The following is a 14,917-nucleotide window of genomic DNA, read 5'->3' on the forward strand; positions in this document are numbered from 1 at the left end:
TTCTCTGAACTTATGTTAAGTACAAGAAAACCAGTTCTGAAGAAGCTTTGTTCTTTTATAAAAAATATAAATACTAGTGTTTGTACTCCTGGCTTGTAACTTTTGTAACCTCTCTCGCTTGTTTTGTACATATTGTAAATATTTATTGTTGTATCTGTTATCTCTGTACCGATGTAATGCATTGGCTTTATGAGAATAAAGATATATATATATATATATATCATGTTATGAGAATATCACAACCCAAATACTGGAGAAAATTGGTCAATAGTAATGTGTACCATTAATAGAAATAGAAATTTATCGAAAGGATAAAAATTGTTTTAAGTGTTTCAAAGATGCTGCATTTCATAATTAAATCTTAAATTCTGTCTATCAATCACTTTTTTGAAGAGACTTATATTTGAAAAAAATCATTATTTTAGGAGAGTTTTCTCATTGGCAATTATACCACATCTTCTTTTTTTAAAGGGGGAATAACTCCTAAAAGATTTATTTGATGGTTAATTTATAGAAATTCTATTGGTCATTGCAGTTGTGTACATTCTCTATACATCAGAATGGTATTAGCTTTCAAGATAATAGGTTAAATTATTAAGTCGGGGAATTGACATAACCACAAATTCATTAAAACCTTCACAAAATTCTTCCATAGATACAAAGATTGTAAAGATATAAGAAAAAAGAAGATGTGGTATCACTATAATCATGATAATTGCAAATGAGACAACTCTCCACAGGAGATCAAATGACACCGAAACAAGGTCACTGTACTGCAATCAACAATGAGCAAAGCCAATACCGTATAGTCAGCTATAAAAGGCCCCGAAATGACAATGTAAAATAATTCTACAGAGAAAACGAACAGACCGCCGTTTCTACAAATAACCTATCATAATAGCAAATATTTTTTGTGTACGTGTTCATGAACCAAATTACATATTGCATGAGGCGGGTATGAAATTTATATTTCATTTGTATTTCATAGAATTTTTAATTTGTTATGCTTCATTCTTTAAATTTATTAAGATACTACTTAGTAGTTCTTTAATTCAGAGTTTATTTGTCAGTTATAATCTATGATCACTTTGTATTTCATTTGTATTATATTCTTGACATATGTATATATTATTATGACTACCTGCAATAACATCAAAGATAAATGCATGTAAAGTCCGACAAAGTAGGCAATATATGTATCATCTGTTCCTGAGGAGTTGGTACTTTTTATAATATGACTTGTCTATTAATTTGTCAACAACAATATTGGACTTCAAATAACTTGTGTCTTTTCGTAATGCTCGTTCCAACTTTTTCTTGTCTGATTTTTTTTTTTTTTAGCCATGACGTTGTCAGTTTATTTTCGATTTATGGGTTTGAATGTCGCTCTTGTACTTTGGCCTATCTATAAATTGTAAATTAAACAATATAAGTAAGTTTCAAATAAGGAGTAAATTAATTCAAATGTAAATGTACATCTCATACCAATCACATTTACACAGAAGTCTTGATTAACAAACAAAGGTAAGTTTATACGGCTTGTGATGTGTCAATTATTAATCCATAAAAGTGTTGATCCATGTACAAACACTGTCCAAATGTCTAATCAGTTACGTAGGATTCACCGCAGGTCACTTTCATTTTGTTCTTGTTTAGAAATCTGATCTGGTCAACAATTTCAGAAGATAGAATATTTGACTTTTTATTTTTTGTTACAAGTTGTGCACATGAAAACATTCCCTCGGAAGAAAAGGACGTTGCTGCCGGTACTACTATAACAAATAGTCTCCTCATGATAAACATATTTATGTTGTTAATTGATTTTTTTAAGTATTACGAAGGGGATATTTCAACGGAACTAAATTGAGTGGAAATGTGAAGAGAAATATCTCAAGATGTTTAATACGCAAATGAGTATCCGAGTACTAAAACTGTACTTGAGTATTCAGCCTTCCAAGCGAGTACCTGAGTACTCGAGTACTCGTTGCTCTCCCTAATATATATGATCTGTATTACTCATGTTACTGTCAAGTTTTTTTTCTCCAACGTACAGAATTCTTTTCTATTATAGATTATGTTTATATGTAATGGCAGTGGTCAAAGACAGTGAATTGGACATTTGTGTTTTATTGTGTGCTTTCTGTGCCGTTGGGCGGAGCTGATAACCAAATAAAGGTGTTGAGTTTTTCTTAATTATTGATGTTTGTCTGAAGTATTGAATAAGAAAACAATACAGGAAAGCATCCATCATTTCAAGGATGATTTTAATTTTCTGGAACAATTGACAATAAAGTAGATTGCTGTCCATGCTGGCTCAGAAAGGTTTAATAGATGGGCCACGAGTGAATGATACATCTGTCGCTTTTTCAAAGAATAAAGATCCACATATCAGATATTTATTAAATTCTAATGGAAGATTATTCTAAAAAAATATAAACCAGTCACCAAAATTTCATGATAACTGCTCATAGCACTTTCTATATATAGCTAATAGTCAGTCTCTAAATTACAGAAAGGCTGATAATTTCAAGGCAGGTAGACTTGACCTAATGAACATACTTGCCAAAGTGACATGATATTCGCGTGTAATACACGCTTTTTCAACGATTTACACGCATGGATTTTGTCACATGGCGTGTACACGCTTTTCACCACTTTACACAATGTTTACACGCGATTACACGTTCTGTTCTGTTCTGTTCAGGTAGATTCCTCCGTTATATATCGGAGCACTCCCACTTGGGGATATATGGTTTTAAAATATTTACAGATATTTACAGTGTGGTGTGGTGCTCAAGTTTAAAAAACCTTATATACAGGTAAAACTGTGAATTTTAAGAACAATTGTTTAAAATTATGTGCTATTTACATCATAACATTACACGCTTTTTCGTTCTTTTCATTTTTTGGTCGTTAGTGATATCGCTATTCTCAGGGTTTTTTCTTATTCAGCGATAAATACCGAAAATTTCGAAGTAATTGTTTGGCTGCCATTGTTTGTTTTTCTATATGAACGAACAGCAAAAGGTTAGTCGTTTGTGATTAGTTTTAACGATTTTGTGACTTTCTTTCAAATTCACTTCATTGGGGAAATGTACACAGAAATAGATCGCTTTTATGGTCTGTACTGTTGTCTAAACCACTGATTGTTAAGCCAAAACGATGTGTACATACCAAGATTCAAGATTTATAAATCATATTTTGGAGTATGTTGCAATTATATAAACAATGCACATGAGAGGGGGAAATACAATTTAGCTATTTGAATAAGCATTCAACATGTTTATTAAATGGAAATCAAGTTATAAAACATTTTTCTTTTTCAATTTCAGTTTCAAATCTAGCATAAAGATTTCCACGGGCCATGGGATGAAAATATCGCAGAACTGTTGGATCAGCTCTCATAGTGCCAGCTTTCTTCTGATAAACTTACCAGTTTTTACCAGGCAATACCAATGGGAGCAATGTCAGAGATAATAGATGACATTTTACATGTTTTACATTGCCAAAAAAAACAACATTATGACATTCTTCCAAAGCTTGATAAAACTAATTGAGTTGAGCCAAATATCAATTCTTACTGGGTACAAGTCAAATCGGCACCTGGTCAAATCGGCACCCATAGAAAAAGTCAAATCGGCACCTGGTTAAATCGGCACCTGGTCAAATCGGCACTCAGTATAGTCAAATCGGCATCCAAAAATATTTGATATTATATATGTATAAATAATTTTAATAGGATTTTTTTATCATGCATTACATCATTAAAAAGCATCAAGCAGTTAGAAAACATAGGTTAATTATTTAATGTTTTCACAACATTCTATGACCGATGTTTTGGAAAGTTTTCTTTTCAATTAATTTTAATAACTTAAATCAAGTACATGGTTAATATGGTTGTGGTTCTAACTCAACAGTAGAATGTTAAAGGTATTTATTAATGTTTTATTTTTCAAAAACTTTATAAGAAACAAAGAAGCCCTTACACAACCTAATGTTTAACAATGAGACAAATAGAAGCAATAGTCAATAGAATGGAAAACTATGAGTCCCTTTCAATAATTCAAACTTTCATGCAAAATAATTAGCAATTCAAGGTGTTTTTTCAGGCGAGTTTGAACAGCATTAAACCAACAATCCTGCAAAATGTTCAACTGTTAAAAAGTGCATAAAAAATATCCAGTACCGTACCTCATATACATGTATCATTGCAAGGATTTGTATAGTGAGAACTATACAAATCCTTGATCATTGTATATATATATAGACAATAATAGTGCCTTGACTTGACATATCAGGCTTAGAAACTGGGAAATGCGAGGCTGTTAAAATATGTATATAAAACAAATCTAACATGGGTGCCGAATTGACTATATAAAGTGCCGATTTAACCAGGTGCCAATTTGACTAGGTGCCGATTTGACTATACTGAGTGCCGATTTGACCGGGTGCCGATTTAACCAGGTGCCGATTTGACTAGAATTCATTCTTACTGAGAGAGAGCACTTTCAATTATAAAGAAATTCACACTAATAGAACTTGACAATGTTACATTTATATTGTGTGCTGTTACAATGTATCAAATAAATTTCACTAAACTTGAAACTGGCAGTTGTTTTCAATAAGGGCCTATATATCAGTGGCGGATCCAGGGGGGGGGTTCCGGGGGTGCGCACCCCCCCTTTATTTTTGCCGATCAATGCATTTGTATCGGGACATATGTTTTGCATCCCCCTTTGCCCTGGGTGCCCTGGGTTAGCACCCCCCCTTTTGAATATTCCTGCATCCGCCCCTGTATATAGCTAGTGGTGTTGCTTTAAAAGCAACATAACAGACCACTGTAGGATACAATAAAAGTTTACAGAAGAATATATATTGTTCTTTTATAATAACACTTTTGTATAATGTGAAATAATGAACATTACCACATTCATATTAAAAAGTCTGCATCTACGTCACGTATTTTCACATGCTTTTTGACATGTCATGTCATGTTATGACATGATTTCCTATTGTCAGAGGTTGGCAAGTATGAAATATTAGTTGTGAATCAGATTGCAGATTATAAAATCTTATAAGACTATTTTTAACAAGAGTGCACATGCTAAAATGTTTCACCTGCTTTGTTAATTTACTATTGCTAAAATTATTACAGAAACTTAACTTTTTTTAAAGATCTATGAGAATGAGGTCAAGGTCAGACAGACATATATGGACCATAATTTGGCATTCGGCCTTTGGTTTCTTTTTGTATCCTTTTTTATAAGTTCTAAAACTTTAACTTTTATTCTGTGGGTTGTGTTGGTGTTAGAATAGTATTAATGGAACAATTGAGTTTTTCGAGAAAAAAAATACATTTTGATTCACCGTTTACGTGACAGGAAACCAAACAGGAAACCAATCTTTATTTTCTTTATTTTGCACAATATATTTCAAAAGACATAAATGAACACCATAACTGGTGTTACTTGCTTCATGTTAATATTTAAAATCTATTCTCTATGTTAAATTAAAGTTTTTTTTATACGTGACAGGAAACCATAAGAAACTGAAAGCATTTTGTTGAGTTTTATTTTATTGCAAAATCTGCTTAAAATAATCTGAACAGTATAATTTTTCTTAAAATCCATCTTAAATGTAACAGTATTATAACACTCCTAAATATGTGCTTGTTTTGAAAACAATTAGTACAATTTATACAGAAATTTCCATATTTTCTTTATTGATACAGGATGGCATAATCGTTGTAGCTTGATGTTTTAGCCAAAAAAATGTATTTATATTTGGTTTTGAAATTCCAGTTATATACAATTTATTCCAAATCATTGGCAATGTAAAATTCTTTAAATCCAGTAAGGAAAAAAACTTTTAACTTGGAATTAAAATCTTTAAAATATGCACCATGTGATATTTGTGACCTGTACACCATCTACATGGTTTCCACATTTTAACCTACTTTAGTGGGCTAAAATCAATAAAGTACTTCCTTTCAAGTCATGCATGGTAAAAGTTAACTTCTAATTTGACAAGTTTATTGCATTTCTGAAAAGTGTTTGCAGAACATGATTAAACAAGAATGTGTCCTCAGTACACAAATGCCCCACTCGCACTATCATTTTCCATGTTCAGTGGACCGTGAAATTGGGGTAAAAACTCTAATTTGGCATTAAAATTATAAAGATCATATCATAGGGGACATGTGTACTAAGTTTGAAGTCGATTGGACTTAAACTTCATCAAAAACTACCTTGACCAAAAACTTTAACCTGAAGCGGGACAGACGGACGGACGAACGAACGGACAGACGGACGGACGCACAGACCAAAAAACATAATGCCTCTCTACTATCGTAGGTGGGGCATAAAAAAAATAATCATAAATTGTGACAAAGATACTAACTTTGTACATTCCAAGTGTAACGGTATATTAACATGTATTTTTGATCAAATTATCTTTAATCACCTAAAATATCCAGTAATATTTACTGCTGAAGCAAAATCAATTCAACGAGCATTGGCACAATGATAAGAAACGTAATGTCGATTGAATTTTCCAAGGACCCTTTTTCATCGTTATACGGAAACATAGTGTGTTATTACGTCCGTCAAATCTGAAATCGATTTTGTCAAGTCATTGGGCATTTATTTTCACTCAAAATCGTATGAAACATTATGCACATAGGAAAAATAATAGACCCCCGGCGCGATCTCTTTGAAAATTGTATTTTCCTTTTTTAAACAATATGAAACAAGTCTACAGAATATGCTTGCTAACATCCGGTTGGAAACAAAACCAATGTTTAGACCTAGTATTTAATATATATCCGGCCGTAAGCGCATGATCACATGTTAGTCACATGTTTCACATATGACCGGAAATGATTAGAACTTAACGACAAAAACAATTTTAATAAAAAAAGGAAATATCTGGACTTCTGTTTCTTGTGAAATGTAACGCATAACGATTACGTCATTTTTTAACTTAATTATTACTAAGAACAAAACTAGAATGTAAATCATCTCTGATTTACCTGTTTGAACATCTCGCGAGAGTTCATATTTGCATATTGTTGTAAAGAATTCTTTTACATCAAAGCAGATTACACCATCTAAAATTTGCGTTACGAAATCGGAAACCAAAGTAACGCTAGTGTTCTTACACCTGCTACAGAAATACTTATAGTTCTCGGCATTTTCTTCTGACTATTCTTATTGGTTGATGTTCATTATTATTTGAAAGCAAAAGTTACGATTTTGCAGGCGACGATTATCTTTAAATTTACCAGAGTTACACACTTCGGAAGCGAAAATAACGCTAAGAAATGACACAGAAAAGCGGCCGGATAAACTGAAGCATTTGTTTATTTCAAATTCTCTCTAGGGGAGAGTCGAAAGCACCTTTATTCTAATAGAAATAATAGCATTTGATGGTGGAGCAACAACTTCTCTCACCAAAATACAATATTTTATCACTTTTCTATCGTTATCGGAAACGGTCCCAATACCAAATTATGGTCCATATACACCTTACATTTTTTTTAAACAGTAAAAACAGTTGACCTATATATATATAGACTAGTGCTTAAATTAGTTGAAAACAAGACCAAAACACAAAAACTTAATATTGACCAATTTAAAACCATGAAAATGAGGTCAAGGTCAGATGAAACCTGCCAGACTGACATGTACCCATTACACAATGTTACAAGCATTCCATATGCCAAATATAGCCGACCAATAGCTACTGCTTATAGAATTGAGAAACACATCAAATACATGAAATAGTAGCTTTTGGATAATAATACAGCACGGTTGTCATTCTTCTATCTAAATTGTCAAATGGTTTAAAGTTCTTTCTATTAATTTTCACAAGGATTAAGGCATGTCAGGTAAATTGAGTCAGACACCAGTCACTTATTCCTACCAGAAAATTACTCGAATGATTGTATCTCATTTTAAATAATAGTTCTCTATTTGGAAGGTTGTACCCACCCTGCCAAAGGGTCCACATGACAAGGTTGAGAACAACCTCCCAAATGAGGAACTGTCCCTGAGACAAGGGGTCAATATACTGTGTTGTAAAAAAGAAAAACTTTTAGAATTTTTAACTTAAAAAGGGGGGAAATCCATTATATTCGGAACAACTTTTCTAAACAGAAAAAAGAGGGTTCTTATTTCTAATAATACAGACGATATATACAAGTCCAGGAATATTACAAAATTCTTGGACATATTTTGACCATAATAAAATATGTTTATCGATTGAAATGTACCCCTCATGAAAGGGATAGTCATTACTTTGAGGGCCTGGCTGGGGTTATCCCTCATCTTAGGGGTTATAATTTCCCAACCTGATGAACCTTAACAACAGTCATGCCAAGATATATAAAAGTAGGAAGACATGCATGTCATCATTTTTGTATTCAAAAGGGACCCATAATGTCTTATCGTTTACCTACCAATATGAGCTGTTCGTGTCTTGTATATGAATGGTGGTTATTCTAAAGGAAATTATGTTTTCCAATAAAGTTTCATTGCATCGGCTGATCGGTGGCGTGAGTAGTTATTTTCGGATCTCTTCGGAAATTTAAGGTAAAGGCAAGAGAATTCCAAAAGAGAAAACCTGCTAAATTAAGCTTGTCTCTTCCGTATACAGTCCCGTTTTGTCAACCGATAATGATAATGCATTTTTGAAAGAGCAACCAAAGACCTCTATTCACTGAATGATTAAACTGCAGTCTTTTGATATGATGTAAATGGAATATTTGTCCGTTTACAAAGAAAAGTGACTTGTATAAACTGGAAAAAAATCAGTGTGTATTGCAAAAAAAACAAAACACTTTGGATTCTTTTGATAGTAAGATTAGTTTTTTTTTCAATCCAGGGATTATAAAGAGTATTTTTTTTCGTAAGATGTACATATTCTAAACTGTCAGAATGCGACTTCGGTAACTGATTAAAAAAGGGTTTATTTCGACATTACTATCGTTGAATAAAACTTCTTTTGAAACCACACATATGACTGTTTTAATTACTTTAAAATCTATAGACATCCTTTTATGTATGCAAATTCAGTTTATCTTATGTAATTCCGAAAATGCCTTTACATAAGTAGAAGCTTAAAACTGGTATTTCCATTAGATTTTAATAGTGTTGCATATATCAGTGATAAAAATCATATTCCATATACCAAATTTTTACAAAGTAAATCTTGTCGAGGTCTCGAAAGGATGATTTTATTTCCCGAAATCTACACATTCCAACAAACAATTTAAGAAATCGAGCACACCGAATACTTGCCAATTAGTTTTTTTGGGTTTTTTTTTTTAAATTATTTTTATACGCCCGTTTACGTATTATGGATTTACCGTTGTCCGTCCGTCCGTCGTCAACATGACGGACATTAACTCAAAAACGCTTTAACCAATTTTCTACATTTGAAAATGCCTGTTCCAAGTCAGGAATATGACAGTTGTTGTCCATTCATTGCATGTGTATTGTCATTTGATTTTGCCATGTGATTAGGGACATTCCGTTTGAATTTTCCTCTGAGTTCAGTATTTTTGTGATTTTACTTTTTGCAAAGTTGAATTGTTAATGTGAGCTCCCTTTCGTGTTTTTATAAATTTTCGATTTTCCGTTTCCGAGTTATGATGTTTAATTCATTAAAAAAGGGGGATTTTCAAGTTTTCGGACAAGAACTGATAAATGCTTTCACCCTTTGCAAAAAAACTTTGGTCAGTTGTTTTAAAATATCTATTGACATGAGCTCCCTTTCTATTTTTATTAATATTCGATTTTACGTTTCCGAGTTATGGGGTTTTATTCATTAAAAAAAAAGTTGATTTTCCGAAAGCCACCACCAATGGGTCTTCATAACAGCGAGACAATCCCTCACCCATAGGAGTGTTTAAGCTGGCCCCTAAAATATTTACTTTTATAAATTGTAATTTGAATGGAGAGCTGTCTCATTGGCACTCACACCACATCTTCTTCAAGTATCTAGTTCATTGACAATGGACGTTATACTAAACTCCGAAATATATATATATAAAAAAAAACGAAATTAAAAATCATACAAGAATAACAAAGGCACAGGCTCCAGACCGTGGACTGGCGCAAATATGCGACGGGGTGAAACATTTTTATTTTGTTTATCCCAACCCTCCCCTATACATCTAGCCAATGTAGAAAAAAACAAACACACAGCAATACGCAGAGCTAGTAAATCTCAGTTTAAAAGAAGTCCGTTTTAATTTTCTGATGAGTGTTCCCACTGTTGATCACTGTTAAAAAACGAACACACATTGGTACGCAATCACGTCCACTTATGCAAAATATCAATGTTTTTCGTTATCATAACTGATGATTTAAAGCCAATAAGAACTTCATGTACTAGTGTCGAAGACTAAAATATAAATCAGTACACATACAACATCCAATGAATTTAGTAGTAGTGTAAATATGTCATTCACAGTCTGAGAGAAAAACATGACATTGTGCAATGCCAACTTAAAGGTATCTACAGAATTAAATGTATAACATTGAATGTGTATAGTGTGTGTATAATGTTTAGTTGTATGGATTAAATTTGTATAATGTTTAGTTGTATGGATTAAATTTACTGATAACAGAATCAATATTTATACCAATAAAAAAACAATATTCAAGGATCTAATTTTCATACTTGGTAAACAACATCACCGTAAACATTATGATGTGCTATGGCGTACAAGGGCAGTAAGTAAGTAAGTAAGTATATTTATCCCGTTTGTAAGAAGTCTTCTATAAGACATACAGCCAAACTAGCATACTAAATATTTGTATCAATTGACGAATTTAGTGAAAGAGAGAATTGTGACAAAATCCTTAACTCAAAAATTTACCATCAATACATAGATTACGTTCATATTTTTAACTTATTTTGTGCTTTGTGTCTATGGTCATCTATCTGATGAGTTAATATAAAAAAAGAAGATGTGATATGATTGCCAATGAGACAACTCTCCACAAGAGACTACAATGACACAGAAATTAACACCTATAAGTCACCGTACGGCCGTCAACAATGAGCAAAGCCCATACCGCATAGTCAGATATAAAAGTTTCAGAAATGACAATGTAAAACAATGTAAGCACTTGTCATTTGATTTTTATAATTTGTTCCTATGTTGTACTATTACGCAACTGTCCCAGGTCAGGGGGTAGGGTGGGCTGACATGTTAACCCCATCACATTCTGTATGTGCCGGTCCCAACTCAGGAACCTTTAATTTAGTGGTTATTTTTTTCGTTTCGTTTCTGCATATGTATCACATTTGTTTTTCGTTTATTGTTCTATAAATCTTGTTAATTCCTGTGTTGTGCTATTTTACCACTATCCTAGGTTAGGAGAAGTTATGCGTCCGCAAAACATATTAAACCCAGGCTGCCACATTCTGTACGTGTCACAAGTGAATTCAGTAATTCAGCGAATTGCCGGGTATATCATATTTGTTTTTCGTGCATAAATGAAGTTGTTTCTTTTCTCGTTTGAATTGTAACATATGCGTCGAAGGACACCTACGGGTGCGGGAATTCTCGCTACATTGAAGACCCATTGGTGGCCTTCGGCTGTTGTCTGCTCTACGATCGGGTTGTTGTCGCTTAGACACATTCCCCATTTCCTTTCTCAATTTTATGTCATTTCGACTATACGGTATAAAACCTCGTACGGTGACCGATAGTTGTAAATTTCTGTTCCATTTGGTCACTTGTATAGAGGTGTCTCATTGGCAATAAAACCACATCTTCTTATTATACGACCGGGAAAAAATTGCGATTGTTTACTAGTATCACGTCGTCGTCGTCATCCGCGTCGTCCGAAGACAGTTGGTTTCCGGACAATAACTTCAGTATAAGTAGATAGAAAACTATGAAATCTAACACAAAGTTTATAACCACAAAGGGAAGCGTGGGATTGATTGTTTTGATACTAACAGTTTAGGTATTGAGAAAAACGGGCCCAAATAAGCATTTTTGTAGTTTTCAGACAATAACTTGTGTTTAAGTGTATAAATCTCTCTAAAATTATACCATAAGTTTCCAAACTATAAAGGGATGGTTAGGATTGACTTTGAGGGGTCATGGCTCAAACCTTTTAAGAATTAGAGGCAAAAAGTTGGGAAAACAATGGACAAATAAGACAATTTAAAAGCAGTGTAAGGGAGGTAATCCAATCACATTTAAAGTACAATGTGTGTAACTATGTTTTGATTTACCTCCCTTATAACTACTTGTAAATTATGTATAAAGAAATGTTGTATTGTTTTGAGATAAATAGCTGTCAATTTAATATTATAAGTTATTATTAATTAATATCAATTTTAGTCATGCTTATATGTATGTCATTTTCTATTTTAAGACTTTTATGATGTATTTAAATGGGCAATTATAAAATATTATACCATATCTTGAGAAAAGGTTATTTTTTGGGAAAAAAGGAAAAGGGGGAGGGAAATAAGAAATTGTAAGGTGTCCGTGGAGGGCATTTTCTTCTCATTTCAGATTTCAGAAATTAAAAAGAGTGTTGGTGGGATAAAAAGGTGGGTTTTTTGGGGGGTAGGGGGGTCAATACTCAACAGCATAGTGTATTGCATAAAACAAAAAAATCAAAATAAATTCAAATCATTTAACCAATTCTAAGTTCTTTGACCACAGTAATTCTGTGACAAAAACCTACTATGTGTTAAATATTTGATTACAATCCAATTACAATCAGCTAAATATATCTTGGCATTACAATCTCTTCAGATCACAAATGGAACAAACATATACAACAATCAGCAGCAAAAGCAAATCAATCTTAATCATTCGTCAGACGCAATCTAAAAATTAGTTCAAAATTAGCGAAGGAAAGAGCATATCAAACAAAAGTTAGACCAAAACTTGAGTACTGCTGTACAGTTTGGGACCCACACACATCAGAAAATATATACAGACTGGAACAAGTGCAAAGAAGAGCTGCACGATATACTTGCAACAGATTTCATAACACAAGCAGTGTATCTGATATGCTTCAAAATCTGAAATAGCAAACCCTACAAGAACGAAGGCTTAAAACCAGATTACAAATGTTCCACAAAGTAATAAATAACAAAATTGCAATACCATCTCAAGATATTCTCATAAAAAGCCAGTCCAAAACAAGATCTACTCATCAATTAACATTCAGACAGCTCCAATGCAATAAATAAAATTGAGAATGGAAATGGGGAATGTGCCAAAGAGACAGCAACCCGACCATAGAAAAAAAACAACAGCAGAAGGTCACCAACAGGTCTTCAGTGTAGCGAGAAATTCCCGCACCCGGAGGCGTCCTTCAATATTAAATTCTCATTCTTCAGCCAAACAATCAAAGACTGGAATAAATTACCACCTGAAATTTTAAACAAAACTTCTACAGACAACTTTAAGGATGCACTTACCCATGAAGTACTCCTTAAAACCTTTTCTCACTTAAACTAAATGTACCTATTGTTTTTATCTTAATTTAAAAAATAAAATAAAAAATGTAAAAATTAAAAGTTCAATAAAAATTGTAAAGCTTAAAAATAAAAGAAAAATGAAATTAATTTTAAAAAGCAACCTCAATCAGGCATGCGCCAGAAAGTAATCTTCAAAATGTTGATGGTTTTCTGTAACTAAAGAAGAAGATATTCATGCGCGAATATTGTGTCCAATTTTGCCCCAACTGTTTAGGGTTGGACCTCTGTGGTCGTATCCAGCTGCGCTCAGCGAAGCAATTCATTTTTATATTGAAATTAATAGTCACTACAAGCACAGACATGGCGAACGAGCTGTGATATATTAACATAGTAAGATGGCGCAAAACAATCGGTCCAAAAACGGAAAAAAATGCAATCAGAGTTTTCAGGTCAAACGAGCATTTAATTAAATAGGAAATCTGTTGTTTGATAAGATTGTTTGGAAGTGTAGTGTTGCGAGTTTAATAGTCAAAACTCAGCAGAATCAAACAGACTTCCAAAAGCACGTAATTAAATTATCTAAAACATCAAAAGAATTTTATTACACATCACTGAACAATACTTAATTTTCACTATTTTCATATGTTAAGGTATATTACAAAAGTTGTTGATAAGCTCCAGCTTGATAGTAGCTAGTTATAGAATTCGATAAACTGAGCACTGACAGATAAGTTGCAGAACTGCGTAATTATGAAAAAATGTAGAACATAGAACTTTTCTTTTTATCTCTATGGGGCGAATCCAGCCATTTTAAAAGGGGGTTCCAAACTTTGGAAAATATCCCAACTTTATATCCCTGTTTTAATGTGTTCAGATCGTCAAAGAAAAAGGCCCGGTGGTCCAACCTCCGGAACCATGCCCTGGGTCCGCCACTGAAACATTGGAAGTATAGTACGGAAAAACTGACATGATACACATGATCAACGTGATAATGTGATGTTGAAGTATTAAATGTTTTAGAAGTTTAATATTGTCATTGTCGATTTTTCTGAATTTTATCTTGAAATCTATTATAATAAAATAAGAGAAACATAAAACAGCAAAGGCAAGGTCAGCAACATACACAAAGTAAACTGAAAAAATTTAAATAATATAAACTGAGCACGAATGCAACATGTCCGGCTTTTTAATTATATACAATATTTTCTAAAAAGGCATTTTTTATAATTAATATATCCGAATGTATATAAGCTTCAGGTTTTTATGTGTTAGTTTTTTTTAATGTATTCAGTTTTCTTTCTTTAAAGAAATTGTATATTTAAGGTTGGTATAAATCAGAAACTTATAATGAGATAATCAATTTAAATATCTTTATAATTTAGGAAGTTTAACATGTTTAAAATGATTGATATTCAAAAACTTAAACATGTTAAACGTAATTTGCCAAAAAAAA

The 14,917-nt window shown here is 32.6% G+C and overlaps 1 protein-coding gene across 8 annotated transcripts in view; it reads right to left on the reverse strand.

Annotated features, from left to right (window-relative positions):
• LOC139493197 (acetyl-CoA carboxylase-like) overlaps positions 1-8,624 on the reverse strand; it is a 75,778-nt gene extending 67,154 nt beyond the window's left edge. For 4 of the 8 annotated variants that reach the window (XM_071281393.1, XM_071281392.1, XM_071281391.1 and 1 more), the window contains exon 1: positions 8,459-8,587. The gene's annotated coding sequence lies outside the window, so the exon portion shown is untranslated. Of the gene's footprint in view, positions 1-8,458 lie in introns of all 8 variants that reach the window. The other 4 variants (XM_071281396.1, XM_071281394.1, XM_071281395.1 and 1 more) reach the window with 3 other exon arrangements.
• Between the last annotated feature and the right edge of the window lie 6,293 nt (positions 8,625-14,917).

Source organism: Mytilus edulis, chromosome 10 (genome assembly GCF_963676685.1).
Source record: "Mytilus edulis chromosome 10, xbMytEdul2.2, whole genome shotgun sequence".
NCBI classification, from domain to species: domain Eukaryota; kingdom Metazoa; phylum Mollusca; class Bivalvia; order Mytilida; family Mytilidae; genus Mytilus; species Mytilus edulis.